At 45.2% G+C, this 15,110-nt stretch overlaps 1 protein-coding gene across 1 annotated transcript in view; it reads right to left on the bottom strand.

Annotated features, from left to right (window-relative positions):
• The window catches only part of LOC139751789 (uncharacterized), a 174,510-nt gene that overhangs the window by 158,682 nt on the left and 718 nt on the right, over positions 1–15,110 (bottom strand). The gene's annotated exons all lie outside the window — the stretch shown is intronic.

The following is a 15,110-nucleotide window of genomic DNA, read 5'->3' on the forward strand; positions in this document are numbered from 1 at the left end:
GGTGTAGGTGAAGCACAGATGTGTACAGACCCGGTTCCACAGAACCAGTGTGTGGCACACCCACTCTTACAACCAGACCAGTCAGACCCCAGCGTAAAAGGTCACCCCCCCACCCTCACCCTGCCCCTCCCTCCCCCGCTGGAAGAAAACGTGGAGTGGCCTTGAAGGTCGGCCCGCCATGAACTTGTGCAAGCCTTGCCGGGTGGCTGCCCATACTTTTACCCCCACCAATGAGGCGAGGCAGCTCTGGCCTCATCTAGGGCACCGCCACAGACGTACTCCTCATTGACATGATAATGAGCACGACCCAGGTCATGAGGAAGGGTTACGACCCGGGTCATGAGGAAGGGTTACGACCCAGGTCATGAGGAAGGGTTACGACCCAGGTCATGAGGAAGGGTTACGACCCAGGTCATGAGGAAAGATTATTTTATATGACGTATGGTCGATTTGAATTTTTCACACACACACACACACACGCACACACACACACACGCACACACACACACACGCATATATATATATATATATATATATATATATATATATATATATATATATATATATATATATATATATATATATATATATATATATATTGGGGAGGTAATAACAAGTAGTGGTGATGTGAGATGGAGTGAGTATTTTGAAGGTTTGTTGAATGTGTTTGATGATAGAGTGGCAGATATAGGGTGCTTTGGTCTAGGTGGTGTGGGAAGTGAGAGGGTCAGGGAGAATGGTTTGGTAGACAGAGAAGAGGTAGTAAATGCTTTAAAGACGACAGCCGGCAAGGCAGCAGGTTTGGATGGTATTGCAGTGGAATTTATTAAAAAAGTGGGTGACTGTATTGTTGACTGGTTGGTAAGGTTATTTAATGTATGTATGGATCATGATGAGGTGCCTGAGGATTGGCGGAATGCGTGCATAGTGCCATTGTACAAAGGCAAAGGGGATAAGAGTGAGTGCTCAAATTACAGAGGTATAAGTTTGTCGAGTATTCCTGGGAAATTATATGGGAGGGTATTGATTGAGAGGGTGAAGGCATGTACAGAGCATCAGATTGGGGAAGAGCAGCGTGGTTTCAGAAGTGGTAGAGGATGTGTGGATCAGGTGTTTGCTTTGAAGAATGTATGTGAGAAATACTTAGAAAACAAATGGATTTGTATGTAGCATTTATGGATCTGGAGAAGGCATATGATAGAGTTGATAGAGATGCTTTGTGGAAGGTATTAAGAATATATGGTGTGGGAGGCAAGTTGTTAGAAGCAGTGAAAAGTTTTTATCGAGGATGTACGGCATGTGTACGAGTAGGAAAAGAGGAAAGTGATTGGTTCTCAGTGAATGTAGGTTTGCGGCAGGGGTGTGTGATGTCTCCATGTTTGTTTAATTTGTTTATTTATGGGGTTGTTAGGGAAGTGAATGCAAGAGTTTTGGAGAGAGGGGCAAGTATGCAGTCTGTTGTGGATGAGAGGGCTTGGGAAGTGAGTCAGTTACAGTTCGCTGATGATGCAGCGCTGGTGTCTGATTCGGGTGAGAAACTGCAGAAGCTGGTGACTGAGTTTGGTAAAGTGTGTGAATGAAGAAAGCTGAGAGTAAATGTGAATAAGAGTAAGGTTATTAGGTACAGTATGTTAGAGGGACAAGTCAATTGGGAGGTAAGTTTGTATGGAGATAAACTGGAGGAAGCGAAGTGTTTTAGATATCTGGTAGTGGATTTGGCAGCGGATGGAACCATGGAAGCGGAAGTGAGTCACAGGGTTGGGGAGGGGGCGAAAGTTCTGGGAGCGTTGAAAAATGTGTAGAAGGCGAGAACATTATCTCGGAAAGCAAAAATGGGTATGTTTAAAGGAATAGCGGTTCCAACAATGTTGTATGGTTGCGAGGCATGGGCTGTAGATAGGGATGTGCGAAGGAGGGTGGATGTGCTATAAATGAGATGCTTGAAGACAATATGTGGTGTGAGGTGGTATGATCGAGTAAGTAATGAAAGAGTAAGAGAGATGAGTGGTAATAAAAAGAGTGTAGTTGAGAGAGCAGAAGAGGGTGTTTTGAAATGGTTTGGTCACATTGGAGAGAATGAGTGAGGAAAGATTGACCAAGAGGATATATGTGTCAGAGATGGAGAGAATGAAGAGATGTGGGAGACCAAATTGTAGGTGGAAGGATGGAGTGAAAAAGATCTTGAGTGATCGGGGCCTGAACATGCAGGAGGGTGAAAGGCGTGCAAGGAATAGAGTGAAATGGAACGATGTGGTATACCGGGGTCGACGTGTTGTCAATGGATTGAACCAGGGCATGTGAAGCGTCTGGGGTAAACCATGAAAAGTTTTATGGTGCCTGGATGTGGAAAGGGAGCTTTGGTTTCGGTGCATTATTACATGATAGCTAGAGACTAAGTGCGAACGAATGTGGCCTTTGTTGTCTTTTCCTAGCGCTACCTCTCGTGCGTGCGTGGGGAGGGGGTTGTCATTTCATGTGTGGCGGGGTGGCGACAGGAATCAATAGGCAGCAAGTATGAATTATGTACATGTGTATATATGTGTATGTCTGTCTATGTATATACATGTATACGTGTGTGCATGGGTATGTATATACGTGTGTATGTGGGTGGGTTGGGACATTCTTTCGTCTGTTTCCTTGCACTACCTCGCTAACGCGGGAGACAGCGACAAAGTATATATATATATATATATATATATATATATATATATATATATATATATATATATATATATATATATATTCATACTATTCGCCATTTCCCGCGTTAGCGAGGTAGCGTTAAGAACAGAGGCCTGGGCCTTTGAGGGAATATCCTCACCTGGAACACTAGGTATATACCAGATGCGTTCCTCGACCTGGGACACTAGGTATATACCAGATGCGTTCCTCGACCTGGAACACTAGGTATATACCAGATGCGTTCCTCGACCCGGAACACTAGGTATATACCAGATGCGTTCCTCGGCCTGGAACACTAGGTATATACCAGATGCGTTCCTCGACCTGGAACACTAGGTATATACCAGATGCCTTCCTCGACCTGGAACACTAGGTATATACCAGATGCGTCCCTCGGCCTGGAACACTAGGTATATACCAGATGCGTTCCTCGACCTGGAACACTAGGTATATACCAGATGCGTCCCTCGACCCGGAATACTAGGTATATACCAGTTGCGTCCCTCGACCTCAGACGCAAATGGATGTCTTAAATGTAACGGCCTTGTGGAATTTGTTTTTTTAGATCCGCAGACACTTGAAGTACGTGACCACCTTAATGAAACACGAGTCCTTACAACAAGTTTTTTATTTGACCACACACACACACACACACACACACACACACACACACACACACACACACACACACACATACACAACTAAACGGTGTCCATTGGTCTGATTAGTTAAGCAAACTTGGGTGTTGGTTTATGAATGAGTTTCTTCTTACCGTAGACGCATCGTGTATATATTTTTCTCTCGTGTCTCGAAGGAATATATTATAATTATTTTTTTTTATTATTTTGCTTTGTCGCTGTCTCCCACGTTTGCGAGGTAGCGCAAGGAAACAGACGAAAGAAATGGCCCAACCCACCCCCATACACATGTATATACATACGCGTCCACACACGCAAATATACATACCTATACATCTCAATGTATACATATATATACACACACAGACACTTACATATATACCCATGCACACAATTCACACTGTCTGCCTTTATTCATTCCCATCGCCACCTCGCCACACATGGAATACCATCCCCCACCCCCTCATGTGTGCGAGGTAGCGCTAGGAAAAGACAACAAAGGCCCCATTCGTTCACACTCAGTCTCTAGCTGTTATGCAATAATGCCCGAAACCACAGCTCCCTTTCCACATCCAGGACCCACACAACTTTCCATGGTTTACCCCAGACGCTTCACATGCCCTGATTCAATCCACTGACAGCACGTCGACCCCGGTATACCACATCGATCCAATTCACTCTATTCCTTGCCCGCCTTTCACCCTCCTGCATGTTCAGGCCCTGATCACTCAAAATCTTTTTCACTCCATCTTCCCACCTCCAATTTGGTCTCCCACTTCTCCTCGTTCCCTCCACCTCCGACACATATATCCTCTTGGTCAATCTTTCCTCACTCATTCTCTCCATGTGCCCAAACCATTTCAAAACACCCTCTTCTGCTCTCTCAACCACGCTCTTTTTATTTCCACACATCTCTCTCACCCTTACATTACTTACTCGATCAAACCACCTCACACCACACATTGTCCTCAAACATCTCATTTCCAGCACATCCACCCTCCTGCGCACAACTCTATCCATAGCCCACACCTCGCAACCATACAACATTGTTGGAACCACTATTCCTTCAAACATTCCCATTTTTGCTTTCCGAGATAATGTTCTCGACTTCCACACATTCTTCAAGGCTCCTAGGATTTTCGCCCCCTCCCCCACCCTATGATTCACTTCCGCTTCCATGGTTCCATCCGCTGCCAGATCCACTCCCAGATATCTAAAACACTTTACTTCCTCCAGTTTTTCTCCATTCAAACTCACCTCCCAATTGACTTGACCCTCTACCATACTGTACCTAATACCCTTGCTTTTATTCACATTTACTCTTAACTTTCTTCTTTCACACACTTTACCAAACTCATTCACCAGCTTCTGCACTTTCTCACATGAATCAGCCACCAGCGCTGTATCATCAGCGAACAACAACTGACTCACTTCCCAAGCTCTCTCATCCACAACAGACTTCATACTTGCCCCTCTTTCCAAAACTCTTGCATTCACCTCCCTAACAACCCCATCCATAAACAAATTAAACAACCATGGAGACATCACACACCCCTGCCTCAAACCTACATTCACTGAGAACCCAATCACTTTCCTCTCTTCCTACACGTACACATGCCTTACATCCTCGATAAAAACTTTTCACTGCTTCTAACAAGGGGGCCGTCATATCCTGGGGCGACGAGTCATGTTTGCTGGGGGGAGGGGGCTGAGTGTGGCAGACTTCTTCCTGCTTCCCATCTTCTCCTCCTCCTCCTCCTCCTCCATGTCTCGATCACCTCCTCCACCCCACACCCGACGTGCTGCCCACACCAGAAAGAAGATTGGTCGCCCCCACCGCTCACCACAACCATGGTCGCCCCCACCGCTCACCACAACCATGGGATGTGTTACAACCCCATGTTGTAGGGGGTCTACTGGTACTGTAGGGGTAGCTCAGGTCATCACTGATACTGTAGGGGTAGCTCAGGTCATCACTGGTACTATAGGGGTAGCTCAGGTCATCACTGGTACTGTAGGGGTAGCTCAGGTCATCACTGGTACTGTAGGGGTAGCTCAGGTCATCACTGGTACTGTAGGGGTAGCTCAGGTCATCACTGGTACTGTAGGGGTAGCTCAGGTCATCACTGGTACTGTAGGGGTAGCTCAGGTCATCACTGGTACTGTAGGGGTAGCTCAGGTCATCACTGGTACTGTAGGGGTAGCTCAGGTCATCACTGGTACTGTAGGGGTAGCTCAGGTCATCACTGCTACTGTAGGGGTAGCTCAGTTCATCACTGGTACTGTAGGGGTAGCTCAGGTCATCACTGGTATTGTAGGGGTAGCTCAGGTCATCACTGATACTGTAGGGGTAGCTCAGGTCATCACTGGTACTGTAGGGGTAGCTCAGGTCATCACTGGTACTGTAGGGGTAGCTCAGGTCATCACTGGTACTGTAGGGGTAGCTCAGGTCATCACTGGTACTGTAGGGGTAGCTCAGGTCATCACTGGTACTGTAGGGGTAGCTCAGGTCATCACTGGTACTGTAGGGGTAGCTCAGGTCATCACTGGTACTGTAGGGGTAGCTCAGGTCATCACTGGTACTGTAGGGGTAGCTCAGGTCATCACTGGTACTGTAGGGGTAGCTCAGGTCATCACTGGTACTGTAGGGGTAGCTCAGGTCATCACTGGTACTGTAGGGGTAGCTCAGGTCATCACTGGTACTGTAGGGGTAGCTCAGGTCATCACTGGTACTGTAGGGGTAGCTCAGGTCATCACTGGTACTGTAGGGGTAGCTCAGTTCATCACTGGTACTGTAGGGGTAGCTCAGGTCATCACTGGTACTGTAGGGGTAGCTCAGGTCATCACTGGTACTGTAGGGGTAGCTCAGGTCATCACTGGTACTGTAGGGGTAGCTCAGGTCATCACTGGTACTGTAGGGGTAGCTCAGTTCATCACTGGTACTGTAGGGGTAGCTCAGGTCATCACTGGTACTGTAGGGGTAGCTCAGGTCATCACTGGTACTGTAGGGGTAGCTCAGGTCATCACTGGTACTGTAGGGGTAGCTCAGGTCATCACTGGTACTGTAGGGGTAGCTCAGGTCATCACTGGTACTGTAGGGGTAGCTCAGGTCATCACTGGTACTGTAGGGGTAGCTCAGGTCATCACTGGTACTGTAGGGGTAGCTCAGGTCATCACTGGTACTGTAGGGGTAGCTCAGGTCATCACTGGTACTGTAGGGGTAGCTCAGGTCATCACTGGTACTGTAGGGGTAGCTCAGGTCATCACTGGTACTGTAGGGGTAGCTCAGGTCATCACTGGTACTGTAGGGGTAGCTCAGGTCATCACTGGTACTGTAGGGGTAGCTCAGGTCATCACTGGTACTGTAGGGGTAGCTCAGGTCATCACTGGTACTGTAGGGGTAGCTCAGGTCATCACTGGTACTGTAGGGGTAGCTCAGGTCATCACTGGTACTGTAGGGGTAGCTCAGGTCATCACTGGTACTGTAGGGGTAGCTCAGGTCATCACTGGTACTGTAGGGGTAGCTCAGGTCATCACTGGTACTGTAGGGGTAGCTCAGGTCATCACTGGTACTGTAGGGGTAGCTCAGGTCATCACTGGTACTGTAGGGGTAGCTCAGGTCATCACTGGTACTGTAGGGGTAGCTCAGGTCATCACTGGTACTGTAGGGGTAGCTCAGGTCATCACTGGTACTGTAGGGGTAGCTCAGGTCATCACTGGTACTGTAGGGGTAGCTCAGGTCATCACTGGTACTGTAGGGGTAGCTCAGGTCATCACTGCTACTGTAGGGGTAGCTCAGGTCATCACTGGTACTGTAGGGGTAGCTCAGGTCATCACTGCTACTGTAGGGGTAGCTCAGGTCATCACTGGTACTGGTGATGTGTGGTGCCCCATGATGATGAGGTAGGTAGTGGTGCCCCACCACCACCTGGTGCTGGAGGGTCACCACGGGAGGCTCGCCCTAGTTAGTGAGGCTGTTGTTTACTGGTACCTCACAACCTCTAGTTAGTGAGGCTATTGTTTACTGGTACCTCACAACCTCTAGTTAGTGAGGCTGTTGTTTACTGGTACCTCACAACCTCTAGTTAGTGAGGCTGTTGTTTACTGGTACCTCACAACCTCTAGTTAGTGATGCTGTTGTTTACTGGTACCTCACAACCTCTAGTTAGTGAGGCTGTTGTTTACTGGTACCTCACAACCTCTAGTTAGTGAGGCTATTGTTTACTAGTACCTCACAACCTCTAGTTAGTGAGGCTGTTGTTTACTGGTACCTCACAGCCTCTAGTTAGTGAGGCTGTTGTGTACTGGTATCTCACAACCTCTAGTTAGTGAGGCTGTTGTTTACTGGTACCTCACAACCTTTAGTTAGTGAGGCTGTTGTTTACTGGTACCTCACAACCTCTAGTTAGTGAGGCTGTTGTTTACTGGTACCTCACAACCTCTAGTTAGTGAGGCTGTTGTTTACTGGTACCTCACAACCTCTAGTTAGTGAGGCTGTTGTTTACTGGTACGTCACAACCTCTAGTTAGTGAGGCTGTTGTTTACTGGTACCTCACAACCTCTAGTTAGTGAGGCTGTTGTTTACTGGTACCTCACAACCTCTAGTTAGTGAGGCTGTTGTTTACTGGTATCTGACAACCTCTAGTTAGTGAGGCTGTTGTTTACTGGTATCTGACAACCTCTAGTTAGTGAGGCTGTTGTTTACTCGTACCTCACAACCTCTAGTTAGTGAGGCTGTTGTTTACTGGTACCTCACAACCTGTAGTTAGTGAGGCTGTTGTTTACTGGTACCTCACAACCTCTAGTTAGTGAGGATGTTGTTTACTGGTACCTCACAACCTCTAGTTAGTGAGGCTGTTGTTTACTGGTACCTCACAACCTGTAGTTAGTGAGGCTGTTGTTTACTGGTACCTCACAACCTCTAGTTAGTGAGGCTATTGTTTACTGGTACCTCACAACCTCTAGTTAGTGAGGCTGTTGTTTACTGGTATCTCACAACCTCTAGTTAGTGAGGCTGTTGTTTACAGGTACCTCACTACCTGTAGTTGCACCTGGAGCACAGAGATCTTGGCCACAGACGACGCCTAGTGTAAATGCTAGGCAGGTAAATGAGAAACTTAGGAAATTGAAGAAAATAAACTTTTTTCAACAATTTCCCATAAACGTAGCGAAGACGCAGACGTTGTATTGGGGCGTATAACGAGAAACTTCGTAAAAGTTTTATAATGAAAGTTTTACGTATAATTTCGCATCAACGAAGCGAAAACAGACACACACACACACTAGCTCTTTTTTCCCCCCGTTCTCCAATCTCTCTCATTTTCAGTGTAAGTTATGGTACAATATTTTCTAAAACTCTGGAAGTAATTTCCACTTTAAAGTTTTCTGCTGTCATAATAGAAAGTCTGATTTCAGAACTTGTGAAAATATGATCAGTAATCAGGTTAAATACGATGAGTAAGTCTTGCCTTCATCGGTATATTTTATATATTAACCGAGGAAGACCAGCGTATTATAGGAGATATTTACGAGGTAATAAACATCGTCCAGAAGAAAGAATTGATCAAGTTAACCTAGTCCCGCTAGACGAAACATATGTAGAAAATACGAGTTAACGAGAAAACGGGGAAAAAAATAGAGAAAAGAAAATGAAATATACTGTTTGGAAGACTGAAGAAAACGTCGTGGTGTGGATATACAATATACCAGACATAAGAAAGGCTCATCAAGTCATGATATCAGAGGGAGAGAAGGAAGCAGGATCCAACGAGAGAAAAAATAAGATATTAATAAGAGACACATGATGGTGGGCTGGGCCGGCCCGGACGTGAGCACTGGAAGCCTTGAATGGGGTCGGGTAGGCTTCGCCTTGCCTCACACAAACAACGGTATCTTTTTTTTTCTATTTAACCCTTGAGGTGAGAACACTAGGGATATACTACTGATACAAAAAAAAAAAAGATGTGGAGACCAAGGGTTAGGACCAGAGGTTTTCAGGAAGAGGAAGTACGACAGGGAACACATATGTGGACATTGATTAAGTTAGGGTATTTGTTGTTGTTTTCGTAGCTACGAGAGCCAAGATGGTGGTGGGAACGTACCTGGGATGACCACAGCGAACCGTCTCATCATGGCTCAGAAAGTCTGACTACATAAGTTTATGAATATTAACATGTGAGACACGTCGGCTCAGTTACTTCCGCAATCATGTGTATGTACGTAATCATTTATGTACGTAATCATGTACGTAATCATTTATGTACGTAATCATGTACGTAATCATGTATGTACGTAATCAAGTATGTACGTAATCATGTATGTACGTAATCATTTATGTACGTAATCATGTATGTACGTAATCAAGTATGTACGTAATCATGTATGTACGTAATCATTTATGTACGTAATCATGTATGTACGTAATCATGTATGTACGTAATCACTTACGTACGTAATCATGTATGTAAGTAGAAAACCCATGAATTCGTGCATGTGAATGCGTTCACTTCACATTTCATATGCGTTTTAAACTCAGTGGCGATAATGATGTATATAGATTATATGATCATTTATTATTGAATTATGTATTTTCATTCTCACAAGATATTTCACACAAAATACAAAGGAATTCAGACAGGACCAACAGCAGGTTAGTGGACCTGACATTTCCTCTCGAATGATTATGTGAATTGATCAGTTTGTCGTCTGCCATGTTGCCTACTCGTGCATCAGTCATCCAATCATTTCATCACATCAGACAACAGGTTTGAGGTCATGAACAATGATAGTCACCAATTAGGAAATACAAACAACAATGATATTATATTTCGTTGACAGAAAACGGATCTAAGTTGATAGAAAACGTCACGGATTTGTTATACGTTAGGTCAGGTATATCATATAAAGTAATGTTGTTGCTTAGTATGACTGATGATGTTTCCTTCATATTAGCCAAGCAACATTTATATATATATATATATATATATATATATATATATATATATATATATATATATATATATATATATATATATATATATTCTTATGAGTCCACGGGGAAAATGAAACACGAAAAGTTCCCAAGTGCACTTTCGTGTAATAATCACATCATCAGAGGAGACACAAGAGAGAAATATAACAGTCAGTTGATATACAAAGAAGAGACGAAGCGAGAACGCCATTTGTTAAACATATATATATATATATATATATATATATATATATATATATATATATATATATATATATATATATATATATATATATATATATATATTATATCATCATTTATACTACCAAATATTTCATATATTCTTTATTGACTTTATGTGAACTATTGGGAAAATTAATCTTTAGTAAAATACAATAATTATTTACGGTGACTCATTCATTACCAAAGCGGTGTACCTCATCGTGTTTTACGTTGTGTCCGTTTTCTATAAACCTGACCGCATTTGTCTTCTGGGTAAAAGTTGCAATTGATCATGTTACCCAGGTATTGTTATGGCCCGGGTCATGTGCATGACTGCATATTGTCATGGCCCGGGTCATGTGCATGACTGCATATTGTCATGGCCCAGGTCATGTACATGACTGCATATTGTCATGGCCCAGGTCATGTGCATGACTGCATATTGTCATGGCCCGGGTCATGTGCATGACTGCATATTGTCATGGCCCAGGTCATGTGCATGACTGCATATTGTCATGGCCCGGGTCATGTGCATGACTGCATATTGTCATGGCCCAGGTCATGTGCATGACTGCATATTGTCATGGCCCGGGTCATGTGCATGACTGCATATTGTCATGGCCCAGGTCATGTGCATGACTGCATATTGTCATGGCCCGGGTCATGTGCATGACTGCATATTGTCATGGCCCAGGTCATGTGCATGACTGCATATTGTCATGGCCCAGGTCATGTGCATGACTGCATATTGTCATGGCCCAGGTCATGTGCATGACTGTACATTGTCATGGCCCAGGTCATGTGCATGACTGTACATTGTTATGGCCCAGGTCATGTGCATGACTGTACATTGTTATGGCCCAGGTCATGTGCATGACTGTACATTGTTATGGCCCAGGTCATGTGCATGACTGTACATTGTTATGGCCCAGGTCATGTGCATGACTGTACATTGTTATGGCCCAGGTCATGTGCATGACTGTACATTGTTATGGCCCAGGTCATGTGCATGACTGCATATTGTCATGGCCCGGGTCATGTGCATGACTGCATATTGTCATGGCCCAGGTCATGTGCATGATTGTACATTGTTATGGCCCAGGTCATGTGCATGACTGTACATTGTTATGGCCCAGGTCATGTGCATGACTGCATATTGTCATGGCCCAGGTCATGTGCATGACTGTACATTGTCATGGCCCAGGTCATGTGCATGACTGCATATTGCCATGGCCCGGGTCATGTGCATGACTATACATTGCCATGGCCCGGGTCATGTGCATGACTGCATATTGTCATGGCCCGGGTCATGTGCATGACTGTACATTGTCATGGCCCGGGTCATGTGCATGACTGCATATTGTCATGGCCCAGGTCATGTGCATGACTGCATACTGTCATGGCCCAGGTCATGTGCATGACTGTACATTGTTATGGCCCAGGTCATGTGCATGACTGCATATTGTCATGGCCCAGGTCATGTGCATGACTGTACATTGTCATGGCCCAGGTCATGTGCATGACTGCATATTGCCATGGCCCGGGTCATGTGCATGACTATACATTGCCATGGCCCGGGTCATGTGCATGACTGCATATTGTCATGGCCCGGGTCATGTGCATGACTGTACATTGTCATGGCCCGGGTCATGTGCATGACTGCATACTGTCATGGCCCGGGTCATGTGCATGACTGCATATTGTCATGGCCCAGGTCATGTGCATGACTGCATATTGTCATGGCCCAGGTCATGTGCATGACTGCATATTGTCATGGCCCGGGTCATGTGCATGACTGTACATTGTTATGGCCCAGGTCATGTGCATGACTGTACATTGTTATGGCCCAGGTAAACAACATCAGGTTATTGGGTAGTTCCAAGGCTGTTTATGTGAGCCATAGTGAGCAGAGATCAGTGTGGTCACAACAGACAGACAGACAGACAGACACATATGATCATGACAGTCATGCAACAGAGGAGACGCCAGCCATGTTCGTCATGGATTGGGAGAGGAATATGTCGTCTTGTGAGTGTTACCGGACTCCACCTGCACGTGGTTACCCCCACGTTGGTGTTATCGTTAGCGGACGAAAAGGAACACTAGACTCGTCGTAGGAGTCTGTCATTTCCCTGCTACTGATCGGAGAGCAGCCTTAGAGGTGCAGAGGCCCCATATCATAGTTTCTGGGTTTGGTTGTTTGGTCATGAAGATTATTAACTGCCACATGATCATTGTAAAACCGTCAACCTCCAGCTGCCTCATCCAACAACCAAAATTTCTTTTTTAAACCTGCAGGTGTGAGAATGATGACGTCTCTCTCTCTCTCTCTCTCTCTCTCTCTCTCTCTCTCTCTCTCTCTCTCTCTCTCTCTCTCTCTCTCTCTCTCTCGTCATGCGGCCGGGTCTCAATATGTTCATAGATGTCATGTTCTGACCATTACTTGTACACAACTCGAATACAGCAGTTTGTTGAACACTGGAAGCGGTAAGGACCATGTTTGTATGTATGTATGTATGTATGTATGTATGTGTAAAGTCCTCGAGTTATACTGACCACCTGATGAGGGTGTTCGGAAGTGCTTGTTTGGTGTTTACAACTTGACGAGGAAGACCTGAGATGACCTTGGCCGCTGATGGCTTAACAGCCTAACAACATGGGCAGTTTAGGGTCAGCTGTTCACACGGTCAGGAATTCAACAGAAATGAATGTCTCAAAAGTTCCTGATGTACACGCCAGAAAACACTCAGGTTTACAGCTAATTCCGTATATATATATATATATATATATATATATATATATATATATATATATATATATATATATATATATATATATATATATATATATCGCTAGATAAGAAAATAAATACGTTCAAGCCATTTTCTTAATTACTCTGTGTCGAAAGCTTGAAGCTTTTGCGTGTATTTTTCCAGCGAGTTTACTCTGCGTGTGTGTGTGTGTGTGTGTGTTGGATAGCGTTTCCCGCGTAGCGAGGGAGCGCCAGGAACGAACCAAGAATGGCTTCATTTGTTCACATCCATTCTCTAGCTGCCTTGTATAGTATACCAAAACTAGATCCCCCTATCCACATCTGGACCCCACAGACCTTTCCGTGGTTTTACCCAGCCGCTTCATATGCCCTGATTTTATTCCACTGGCACCACGTCGCCCCCTGTATACCAGATCGCTCCATTTCGCACGTCTCACACCCTCCTGCATGATCAGATTATGAACATCCTTCTGTTTCCTCCTTTGTCCACCCCTTCTTGTCCCGTCCACTTTTGACACTCGTATCCTGGTGGTTAACCTCTCCTCACTCATCCTCTCTATATGTTCATACCATTTCAGTGCACCCTCAACAGCTCTCATGCGTACTCGTATTACTATCACACTTCAAGTATGCTAAGTATGCCTCCTCCTCCGTATGTCCTCGCCCCCAGCCCATGCCTCGCATCCATACAACACCGTTGACACGACTGTACCATCAAACATACCCATTTCAGTCTCCAGCTTCTCTCCATTCAGACTCAATCGAACTAACTTATCTCTCTTCCCAGCTGAATCTAATAACCTTACTATTATTCACTTTAGCTTTCAACTTACTCCTCCACTTGTACCCCGAAACCCAGAAACCATCTGGAGTTTCTCACTCGATTCTACAATGAGAACTGTTATCAGCAAACAGATTAGAGCCACGGTGACATCACACACCCCTACTGCAGACTCACCTTCACTTATGACCATTCACCCTCCTCTCTTCCTATTCGCACATGTGCTTTATTGTTCTAATAGAAACTCGTCATTGTGGCAAGCTGCTCTGCCTCACACTATGTAACCTGTTTAGGGATGGGATGATGAAGAAGGTGAATGCTAGCGTGTTGGAGAGAGAGAGGCAGGTATGTAGTCTGTTTGGGGAGCCAAGGAGGTAAGTTACTTGCTGTTTGCTGATGACTTAGTACAGGTGGCAGATTGGAGTGAGAAACTGTACAAGCTGTTGTGTGAGTATGGGAGGGTGCGTGAAAGGAGCATGATGAGAGTTAATGTGAATCAAAGTACGGTTAATAATGGAAACATTATACCTCTGGGCGCCATTGGATTTGAACCCAAGCCTGGACAATGGCAGGCTTGCACGTGCCGCTACAGTGCATGTTGACAAAATCTATTTCGTCTCTGACTGAGATGGAAAGCTTTTCCTCACCTCGTAGTGCAGTGGAACCTGCCCGCCAGCCACGCGGCAGACCCGAGTTGAAATCTAATGGCGGCCAGAGGTGTATTAATGATTCCATCTAGTCCCTGTGTACATTACGAGAGATATGAGGTTGATAAGTGTAGGAGGGGAGAGAGACAGCTGTTGCAGTATGAGTTTGAATAGAGAAATCTTGGAGAAAGTGGAATGTTTTACATACCTGGGGGTGAGGGGGTGGACATTGCAGCGAATGGAAGCTAAGGGGGTTGGTGTGAGCAAAGGTCCTGTGTGCAGTGAGGAATATGTGGAAGGAGAGGTCATTGTCCGTCAGGGTAGAGGTGGATATGGGTATGATAGGCACAGAAGCCCCGACGGTGATGTGTGAGGCGTGATGGGCCCTGGGATGGTG

The sequence above is a fragment of the Panulirus ornatus genome, chromosome 12 (genome assembly GCF_036320965.1).
Source record: "Panulirus ornatus isolate Po-2019 chromosome 12, ASM3632096v1, whole genome shotgun sequence".
Lineage (NCBI taxonomy): Eukaryota > Metazoa > Arthropoda > Malacostraca > Decapoda > Palinuridae > Panulirus > Panulirus ornatus.